At 47.4% G+C, this 10574-nt stretch overlaps 1 protein-coding gene across 2 annotated transcripts in view; it reads left to right on the top strand.

The window, feature by feature from the left end:
* The first annotated feature begins 122 nt into the window (after nt 1–122).
* ZNF774 (zinc finger protein 774) overlaps nt 123–10574 on the top strand; it is a 35617-nt gene continuing 25165 nt past the window's right edge. For both annotated transcript variants that reach the window (XM_035024194.1, XM_035024191.1), the window contains exon 1: nt 123–723. The gene's annotated coding sequence lies outside the window, so the exon portion shown is untranslated. The remainder of the gene's footprint in view (nt 724–10574) is intronic.

The raw sequence follows: 10574 nt of genomic DNA, 5'->3' as shown, positions 1-10574 counted from the left end.
CCCGACGGCGGGGCGGGGAGGCCGGGCCGAGGGCATTGTGGGACATGTAGTCCACCGCGGCGGCCCGGCCCGCGGGCGGGGAGCGGAGCTAGGGGTTGAGAGCCCGGGCGGCGCTGCGCGGGCCGCAGGCAAACCCGCGGACTGGTCCTCAAGACCCCAGGGTTGGCCGGAGTTGGGACCCGGTACCGGTCCTTTCACTTCCCTGAGGCCTCCGTGGATTTGCCTAGGAAAAATGAAAGTTGTGAGGAGGGCCTTGAAGGTCCGTTTCAGCCGGGGACTGTGAGGCAAGGCATGATGTAGGCCCCCCCGAAAGGCGGTGCCCGAGCTGGGAGGAGCCCTCCCAGGAAACGTCCCCCCGCTGCCCGGGCCCGGCGCCCCTCCCCCGGCCTGCGGGTCCGCGCTCGCACCTGGCCTTGGCACACCCCTTTGTTTTCGCACGTGGCGTTCCTGCTGCGGGAGGCGGGCCCGGTCCCGCCTCTTCTGCCGCGGAAGAGCCCCCATGCTTTGGTCCCGCTGGTCTTGTCGGAGCCCGCCCCATCGTCCCCTCCCCGGGCGCGGACGCCGCTGCCGGCGCCCCTGTTCGCGTGTCCACGGCGGTCCCTGGTCCCGGTGTTGCTCCCCGCGGGCCTCAGCCCTGGGAGGTGCGAGTGGGAGCTCGGCCTCTGTCCTGCCCACAGTCGGTGCCCTCGAAGAAGTAGCTGCGCCAACACTGCAGGACACCAGGTGAGAACCGCCCGGAAACCCAAGGGGGAAATAGGGGGATGGAGGGAGACATGCTCTCGGTGGTCCGTGATAGAACAGTTGTGAATGCTTACGCAGAGCAATCATCGCAGGCGCACAAGCGAATGACTACAGTTGTTGTTGTTTTATTTATATTATATTTAATATTCATGAAAATTTTGTGTTTGAGAAAGGTTTTCTGTTTATTTGGGCGATTTTCACCTCCTTTTCTGTGAACTGATTGTATCTTCCCATGCTTGTTTGTTTTCCTTTGATCCAGTATAGTTTACATACAGTATCATGTTTCAGGTGTACAATAATGAAGCAAATCCATACAACAGTGCTCATCAGGACAAGTGCACTCCTTACTCCCCATCTCCTTTTCCCCCCCCCCCCCGTCCCCCCCTCCACCTCCCCTCTGGTAACCAGCTGCTTGTTCTCTCTAGTTAAGAGTCTGATTTTTGGTTTGTCTCTCTCTTTTTTTTCTTTGTCCGTTTGTTTCGTTTCTTAAATTCCACCTGTGAGTGAGATCATATGTATTTGTCTTTCTCTGGCTGACTTATTTCTCTTAGCATAATACTCTCTAACTCTATCCATGTTGTTGCAAATGGCAAGATGTCATTATTATACTTCTTCCCATGTTTTAATCCAATTTATTTGCAAGAGTTCTTAGTATATTAAGCAAACGATTTCTTTGTCACAGAAGTTGCTATTTCTCAGTTTGCTGTTCTTTTTTGCTGTTTTTTTTTTTAGCACAGAAATTTTTAGGCTGTCCCATCTTGTCTTTTTATAGCTTCTGAATTTGGTGGCATTCTTAGAAAGTTCTCTCAGTTTCTAAGATTATCTCAGTTTCACCTGTTTTTCACTAATGAACCCCTTTAATCAGTCGAAGTGTAAAGATGCAAGGTGAGGTTCCTACCTCCCTGGCTGCATCTTAATGTCTTAGCCTAAATGCAAATAGCACCACCTCCAGGCCAGCTCAAGAAGTTAGCACTCCGTGCCTGCATGCCGAGCTCTCAGTGCTCACTCCCCCGGTCAGCATTCCTGGAGAACAAGAGATGCAAAATAGTTGAGGATGATAATTCTTGGGATGCTCTCATATTACCAAGATCTGTTTTTCCACATTTCCATCCTCCCATTGTATACAAATGGGAAAAGTTGCGTTTGGATGTGGGAGTCTGGGCGGTTCACTGCTGAAACTTTCTAGCAGCCTAAGAGTGCATTTACCTCTCCTCCTATCCCAAGCCAACCCTTGACCACAAGAAACTGGTACTGTCTTGTCACAGGAGAATCCTGGAGCCAGTCATCTCTTCCCTGTGCCTGATTCTCCGGGAAGTTGGTCCTGCCCAGTGTCAAGTATCCCAGGTTTAGATAGAAAGCAACTCACATTCAGGGCACCTGGGTGGTGCAGTTGATTAAGCGTCCTTGGCTTTGGCTCAGGTGGTGATCTCAGGGTCGGGAGATTGAGCCCCACAGAGTCTGTTTAGCATTCTCTCTCCTTCTCCCTCTCCCCCCCACCCCCACATGTGTGCTCTCTCACATTCTCTTTCAAATAAGTAAATAAATCTTTATTTTTTTCAAGATTTACTTATTTGAGAGACACAGTGCATGAGCACCAGCAGAGGGGAGGGGCAGAGGCAGAGGGAGAAGCAGACTCCCTGCTGAGCAGGAAGCCCAATGCAGGACTCAATCCCAGGACCCTAAGATCATGACCTGAGCTGAAGGCAGATGCTTAGCCAACTGAGCCACCTAGGCGCCCAGTAAATAAATCTTAAAAAAAAAAAGCGGGGGCGGGGAGAAAGCAACTCACATTTAAGACCAGTTTATGGCATAATGGGCCTGGTGCCCAAGCCAGCCTGGGACAGTGAGCAAGCCTACAAACACAGCCCAATTCAGTGAGTAGGATTGCTCCCCCAAGTGAATCTTTTCTCCATCAGCCAAACTCCAGGGGTGACAGAGGCTGCGTGCTACCAGTGGGCTTTCCTGGTAAAAGCTTCAGAGAACTGCTCTGGCTAAAAGGGACTTATTGAAAGAATATTAGGGAACTCACAGGGTAAATGGGAAAGAATCAGGCTTAATTCAGAACAGTTGGGAGCCAAGAAACAGAGGATAAGGCTCAGGCATTGGGGCAAAGGTGCCTTTGGGCCCTGAGGATGCAGGAAGTACCTCCCCCCCGCCGAAGACCCCCCCGCCATTGCTCAATCTACCCTATGTTCTCGCTGTCCGGGAAGGGCATCTCTTTGTTTGTATGAAGCATGTGTGTCTCATTTTTGCTAGTTATGCCACAGAAGCAGGACCACTAAACGGGACTGGGAAAAGATTATTATATGAACAGTGTTGGAGGATGCTATAAGACTGGCCTAAAAGGAAGAAAAATCTAAAGGGGGGCTCCTGGTAGGAATGCCAAGGGAGAAAGAGAAACTAGGGAAGGAGATCAGGGACGCATTTATTTTAAAGAGGGAGGAGTGAGGGGCGCCTGGGTGGCTCAGTCCTTAAGGCTCAGGTCATGATCCCAGGGTCCTGGGATGGAGCCCCGCGTCTGGCTCCCTGCTCCACGGGAAGCCTGCTTCTCCCTCTCCCACTCCCCCTGCTTGTGTTCCCTCTCTCACTGTGTCTCTCTGATAAATAAATTAAAAATCTTAAAAAAAAAAAAAGGGAGGAATGAAATTCAGTCCAAGAAGTGTCGCTGAACAATTGTGAAGTTAAGTATCCCATGACGCATGCCCAAGTAAAACGAAGAGCTAGAGCGGGATTTTTTTTTTTTTTAGAATGGAATTTTTCACCCCTCCCAACAAGGCCTGTATTTTCACTGTTTTCTTTTCTTTTCTTTTTTTTTTTTTATGAATGGCTTATAGTTAGTGTAACAGAGGTGTGAGGAGGGTTGTCTTTGGTCCTTGTCTTTCTCCTCCTGGGACCCTGGTTTTTCTCTTTCTCGGTTGTCCTGTGCTGGCCTGGGCTTCTCTAGCCCCTTTGTGCCAAGAAGGAAGAGAATAGCTTTACAGTCTCGGGCCAGTTCCCATGCCCTACTCGGAACTGCTCTAGTCAGGGATATTTCTTGGAAGACACGAGGGTGCTCTGGGCTGGACAGAATGGCTCAGGAGGCAGCTTCATGTGGACTGGTGCTTGCCAAACACAGAGGCACCAGGGGTACCAGGAATGGCTGGAGGCAGAGTGTGTTTTGTTTTAAGATTTTATTTACTTATTTGACAGAGAGAGACACAGCGAGAGAGGGAACACAGCAGGGGGAGTGGGAGAAGCAGGCTCCCCACCAAGCAGGGAGCCCGATGCGGGGCTCGATCCCAGGACCCCTGGGACCATGACCCGAGCCGAAGGCAGATGCCTAACGACTGAGCCACCCAGGCGCCCCTAAAATGACATTTTATCTTATTTTTTTTATTTCTTTTTTAAGATTTTATTTATTTATTTGACAGAGACATAGTGAGAGCAGGAACACAAGCAGGGGGAGTGGGAGAGGGAGAAGCAGGCTCCCGTCCGAGCAGGGAGCCCAATGTGGGGCTCGATCCCAGGACCCCTGGGACTGTGACCCAAGCCGAAGGCAGATGCCTAACGACTGAGCCACCCAGGTGCTCCCACAGTGTGTTTTGAAGGGGATTTAGCTCTAGAATCATCCATGTCCCCCCAAGTTATTATGAGTGAAGACTGATGTTAAAGATAGGAAGGGAAAAAATGCAAATACGTGCATGCGCGCACACCCACACACTCCGTATACACACATACTGTATGTATATAGTTGACATTTGAACAACTTGGGGGCTAGAAGCACTGACATCGCCCCCCACCTCCACCCCAGCAGTTGAAAATCTACTCAGAACTTCTGACTCCCCAAAAACTTAGAGCCTCCTGTTGACCAGGGGTCTTACTGATAACAGAAACAGTTGATTAACATTTGATATACTATACATGTTATATACTGTATTCTTATAATAAAGTAAGTTAGAGAAAAGAAACATTATTAAGAAAATCATAAGGGAGAAAAGAAAACCATAAGAGGAAATACATTTACAGTACTGTATGGTATTTATCGAAAAAAAAAAAAAATCCACATATAGAGGCACCTGGCTGGCTCAGTTAGGAGAGCATGCGACTCGATCTCTGGGGCATGAGTTCAAGCCCCTACTGAGCGTAGGGCTTACTTTAAAAAAAAGAAAATTCCACATACAAGTGGACCTGCACAGTTCAAACCCGTATTGCTCAAGGGTCAGCTGTATATATAATCCCTAGGCTGCTTAGTTCATAGGAAGAAACATTATCATTAGAATAGTTAGTTGACCGTTGGAAAAAGAAAGAAGAAAACCTTGTGACCTGCAGTAGAAGCTTGCCAGGCCCGGGGCATGCACAAGAGGCTTCAGGACAGATTCCCTGCCCGGCTTGTCAAACCAGACTGCTGCAAAGCCACTCCCTTACCAATATCGAAGCCACTGATGGACACTGATGGGGCCACGTGGCCTGGGAGCTGGAAACATCCCCAGGGAAAGGTTCGGCCATAGGCTCTCCCCTAATGGCCGTTTACCATTCTCTCTCTCTCTCTCTGTCATACACATACATACACAGACACAAATTGAATTTTTTTTTAAATTATACAACAAATGCACTCAGACCCAGGAAAAAAAAGAAATAAATTTGAACACACAAACTTAAAAATGCTTGTATAGCATAGAAGGCTAAAACTAAAGTCACATGACAAAGTAGGAGAAATATTTGTAACAAATGTGACAAAGGACAAATTGCTCATTTACTATGAGTTTATGCAGCTGAGCTTGAGAAAGACCTCAGTGGAAGAACGGGCAAAGGATAAGAATAAACAGGTCACAGAGCAAAAAACTCGGGGGGCGCCTGGGTGGCTCAGTTGGTTAAGCGACTGCCTTTGGCTCAGGTCATGATCCTGGAGTCCTGGGATCGAGTCCCACATCGGGCTCCCTGCTCGGCAGGGAGTCTGCTTCTCCCTCTGACCCTCCTCCCTCTCATGCTCTCTGTCTCTCATTCTCTCTCTCTCAAATAAATAAATAAAATCTTAAAAAAAAAAACTCGGCCTCACTAATAATTTTTTAAATGCAAATCAAAACTGAGCCTGGGCAGCTCAGTCGGTTAAGCGTCTGCCTTCAGCTCAGGTCATGATCCCAGGGTCCTGGGATCGAGCCCGCATTGGGCTCCCTGCTCCGCGGGAAGCCTGCTTCTCCCTCTGCCTGCCGCTCCCCCTGCTTGTGCTCTCTCTCTCTCTCTCAAATAAATAAATAAAATCTTAAAATAACAAACAAATATACGGTTTTTCTCCTGTGGTATTGGCAAAAACATTAAAGCATGATAATACACGGTAGTGTTGACAGTAAGCAAAATAATTCACTCTCCTGTTGGTGGTAATAGGAATGGGGGCAGTCATTTTGGAAGGTAAACCAGCAATTCTATTGCTAAGAATACTATAGGTAGAATCATACAAAGATGCCAAGATATATGCAAGAATATTTATTATAGTAATAGTTATAACTGAAAAACATATAAATAATTTAAACGTTTATAAGCAGCAGTCTAGATAAATAATGTTTGGAATATCTATACCTTAGAATTCTATTTGGCCTTTTATTTTTTTTTTTTTTAAGATTTTATTTATTTATTTGACAGAGAAAGACACAGCAAGAGAGGGAACACAAGCAGGGGGAGTGGGAGAGGGAGAAGCAGACTCCCTGCCGAGCAGGCAGCCCGATGTGGGACTCGATCCCAGGACCCTGGGATCATGACCTGAGCTGAAGGCAGACGCTTAACCAACTGAGCCACCCAGGCGCCCCTCTATTTGGCCTTTTAAAAAATGAACATCTCTGGGGCGCCTGGCTGGCTCAGTCAGTAGAGCAAGGGACTCTTGCTCTTGGGGTCCTGAATTCAAGCCCCATGTTGGGGGTAGAGTTTTCAAAAATGAATATCTCTATTTGCTAATATAGGAAGATATGCAGGTGGGTGGAAAAAAAGCAACATACAAACAGGGTATGTGTAATATGATGTATTTTGTGAAAAATCAGTGGCTGTCAGAGGTTTAGTGGGGGAAGGGCCAGCAAGAAGGATGAATAGGTGCAGCACAGAGGATTTTTTTAAATTTATTTTTTATTTTTTTTTTACTTTTTGAGAGAGAGAGTGAGGGGAGGAGGGAGGACAAAGGGAGAGGGTGAGAACCCCAAGCAGGCTCCACACCCAGCACAGAGCCCGATGCGGGGCTCCATCTCATGACCCTGACTGAGGTCATGACCTGAGCTGAAATCAGAGTTGGACGCTTAACGGACTGAGCCACCCAGGTGATCCTCTGTACTAGAGGATTTTTAAGGCAGTGAAACTACTCTGTGTGATATTATAATACTGGATACATGCCATACATTGTCTAAACCCACAGATTGTACAACATTACAAGTGAACCCTAAGGTAAACTGTGGACTTAGGGTGATTGGGATGTGTGAGTGTAGGTTCATCAGTTGTAACAAATGTATCACTTTGGTGAGGGATGTTGATGATGGGAGGGAGGCTCTCCTTCTGTGGGGGCAAAGGGTGGGTCTATAGGAACTCTCTGTACCTTCCTTTTAATCTTGCTGTGAACCTAAAACTGCTCTAAAAACACAATCTTAAAAAAATAAAAAGAATTATAGGAGTGCCTGGGTGACTCAGTTGGTTAAGCACCCTACTCTTGATTTCATGATCTCAGGGTCATGAGATCGAGCCCCGTGTTGGGCTTTGTGCTCAGTGGGGAGTCTGTTGGAGATTCTCTCTTTTCCTCTGCCTCTCCCCCTGCTTGCACATGCTTTCTGTCTCTCTCTCTCAAATAAATAAATCTTTTAAAAAAATAAAAAGAATTACAGTAACATAACCATTGTATACCCTTTATAAGAAAACGAGTATTTCTGTCAAAACAGCAAAAGTGATTATATCCTGATTGTTGAAATTTTTAAAAACACATAAACCTTTAAAAAGATAATAAAAATAATGTATAATCTCTACACCCAAATATAACCTCTGTTACCATTATGGTGAGTTTCCTTTCGTTCTTTTTTCCATGCATATGAACATGGCCAATATGAACTGTACCATAACAGGATGCCCGTAAAAAGTTTTCCAAAATCAATGAAACTAAAACCTAGGTCTAGACTCTGATGGCTAAATTAGACAGTTACCTCCTTCTCGGAGCTCCCCCCTTCTCCTGGACTGCCCAGGGCCCTAGAGTTTATGTAACACATGAAGTCCTATGGACATTCACACCTATTGGAGAAACGCTCACGCGTCCTAAGCTCTGGACTGTGGCTGTTTCTGCAATTGCCCTTTGCCACCACAAGGTGTCCCTCTCCGATGCCCCTCTCCTTGACTGCCGCTCCCCCTGCTTGTGTGCTTGCTCACTCACTCTCTGGCAAATAAATAAATAAAAATCTTTTTTAAAAAAATAAATAAAAGGGTTGGGGCACCTGGGTGGCTCAGTTGTTAAGCGTCTGCCTTCGGCTCAGGTCATGGTCCCAGGGTCCTGGGATCGAGCCCCATGCCGGGCTCCCTGCTCCTCGGGAAGCCTGCTTCTCCCTCTCCCACTCCCCCTGCTTGTGTTCCCTCTCTCGCTGTGTCTCTCTCTGTCAAATAAATAAAATCTTTAAAATAAATAAATAAAAATAAAAGGGTTTAACTGTAAGTTAAACCAACAGTTTAATTATGAATCATCAAGAAAAGCTAGAGTTACTTCTTGTGCTTAGAAAACATAAAGAAATATATCCATATAGGTTTCCAAATTTCCTGTAAAAGGTGGAGTCTATACACTGTTTCTGGGCGTTTGTTTTTGGTTTTGTTTTGTTTTGTTTTTCATTTACTACCTCAGCTTCTTCTCAAAGCCTTAAAATTTGGGGAGCCAATGAGCTGCTAGGGAGTTCCTGGAGGGCCAGCACTATTTTCATTCATTTCTAGTACTAAGTTCCCAGTTGACTCAAAGCATTTGTGAAATTAAGTAGTTTCCCTGGTGATGTGAAAGTTTTTATGCATACGTGTGGAACTGGGCTAGCCTCCAGGAGGAACAGGAGAGAGAATCTCCCCCAGGCTGGGCAGCCCAGGGCACTGAGGCCACATCTTTTTTTTTGGCTGCATCTCTCGGTACCTCCTTTGTCTCACCCGGCTCCTTCCCACTCCCCAGGCTAGTCAGAAGGCAGAACCTCAGGGGCGCCTGGGTGGCTCAGTCAGTTAAGCGTCTGCCTTTGACTCAAGTCATGATTCCAGGATCCTGGGATCGAGCCCCGAGTCGGGCTTCCTGCTCAGCAGGAAGCTTGTTTCCCCTCTCCCACTCTCCCTGCTTATGCTCCCTCTCTCTCTGTGTCATAAAAATAAATAAAATCTTTAAAAAAAAAAAAAAAAAGAAGAAGAAGAAGAAGAAAGCAGAACCCCAGACAACTCCAGGAGAGAGAGTGGTGGGTAGGACTGGGGTGGGGGTCATGCTGCCCGGACAGGCCCCTCCAGCCAGGCGGGGTCGGGCCATTTCCACCAGCCCGAAGGTTGCAGAAGTAGACAACAGGGGAAATCTGCTCGGGGAATGACGCAGAGGGTAGACTGGGAAGTTGAAGAACAGGAACTCTAGGGCACCACCAAGAGCACGGTTGAAGAGCCGACTGTGTGTCCAGACGGAGTGGACGGTAAGAGGAACAATAAGCAAAGAAGCCAAAGAGGCAGCAGTGAGGGTGAAGGGCAGGCCCGTTACTAAGGGAAGAGAAGAGAGGGAATGAGGCGAACAGGGTCGAGGTCCTGAAGCTGAAGCAGTTTCCTGATAGGGCCATGCCTTGGAGGCTGAGTAGGTGGAGGTCTACGTCCCTGGAGTAGAGGAGGTGAAGGGCCCGTGAGCACAGGTGGGGGAAGTGTGACCACATGTATGCAGGAGTCACTGAGGATGAGGGCAGGACACACTGGTCCCAAAGCCACATCATGACTGCAGAGCGGTCTGGAGTAGAGGTTTGCAGCTCGGGTGTGACACCAGCGGGGTGGCTGTGGTCATTTGTGAGGGATGTTGGGGCAGCAGAGCCAGCACCTGGAACTGGGCCTGGGCTCCAGTGCGCCTCCAGTCCGTTAGCAGCAGTAACCCCAACTCTCGACGGGAGCGCTGTACGTGGAGCAAAGACTGGTGGGTGATGGCGGGGGAGGGGGACAATCAGTTCATTTATGTGTATGGTATAATAGAGGGTCCAGTTTCATTCTTTTGCATGCCGCTGTCCAATTTCCCTAGCACCACTTATTGATGAAACTGTCCTTTCTCCACTGCATATTCTTGCCTCCTTTGTCATAAGTTAATTGACTATATATGTGTGGGTTTATTTCTGGGGTCTCTATTCTGTTTCATTGATCTATGTGTCTTTTTTTTTTTTTAAAGATTTTATTTGACAGAGAGAGAGACACAGCGAGAGAGGGAACACAAGCAGGGGGAGTGGGAGAGGGAGAAGCAGGCTTCCCGTGGAGCAGGGAGCCCGATGCGGGCCTCGATCCCAGGACCCTGGGATCATGACCTGAGCTGAAGGCAGACGCTTAACGACTGAGCCACCCAGGCGCCCCAGCTTTGTTCTTTCTTCTCAGGATTGTCTTCTCTATTCAGGGGCTTTTGTGGTTCCATTCAAAATTTAGGATTATTTGCTCTGTTTCTGTGAAAAATACCATTGGAATTTTGACAGGGGTTGCATTGAATCTATAGATTGCTTTAGGTGGTATGGACATTTTAACAATTTTAATTCTTCAGCACGTGAGCAGGGAATATCTTTCCATTTGTTTGTGTTTCTTTCAGTTTCTTTCATCACTGTCTTATAATTTTCAGAGTACAGGGCTTTCACCCCCTTGGTCAAATTTATTCCTAG

This window comes from Mirounga leonina, unplaced genomic scaffold (genome assembly GCF_011800145.1).
Source record: "Mirounga leonina isolate KUSES-001 unplaced genomic scaffold, KU_Mleo_1.0 Mir_178, whole genome shotgun sequence".
NCBI classification, from domain to species: domain Eukaryota; kingdom Metazoa; phylum Chordata; class Mammalia; order Carnivora; family Phocidae; genus Mirounga; species Mirounga leonina.
This window is presented reverse-complemented; position numbering and strand designations above follow the sequence as displayed.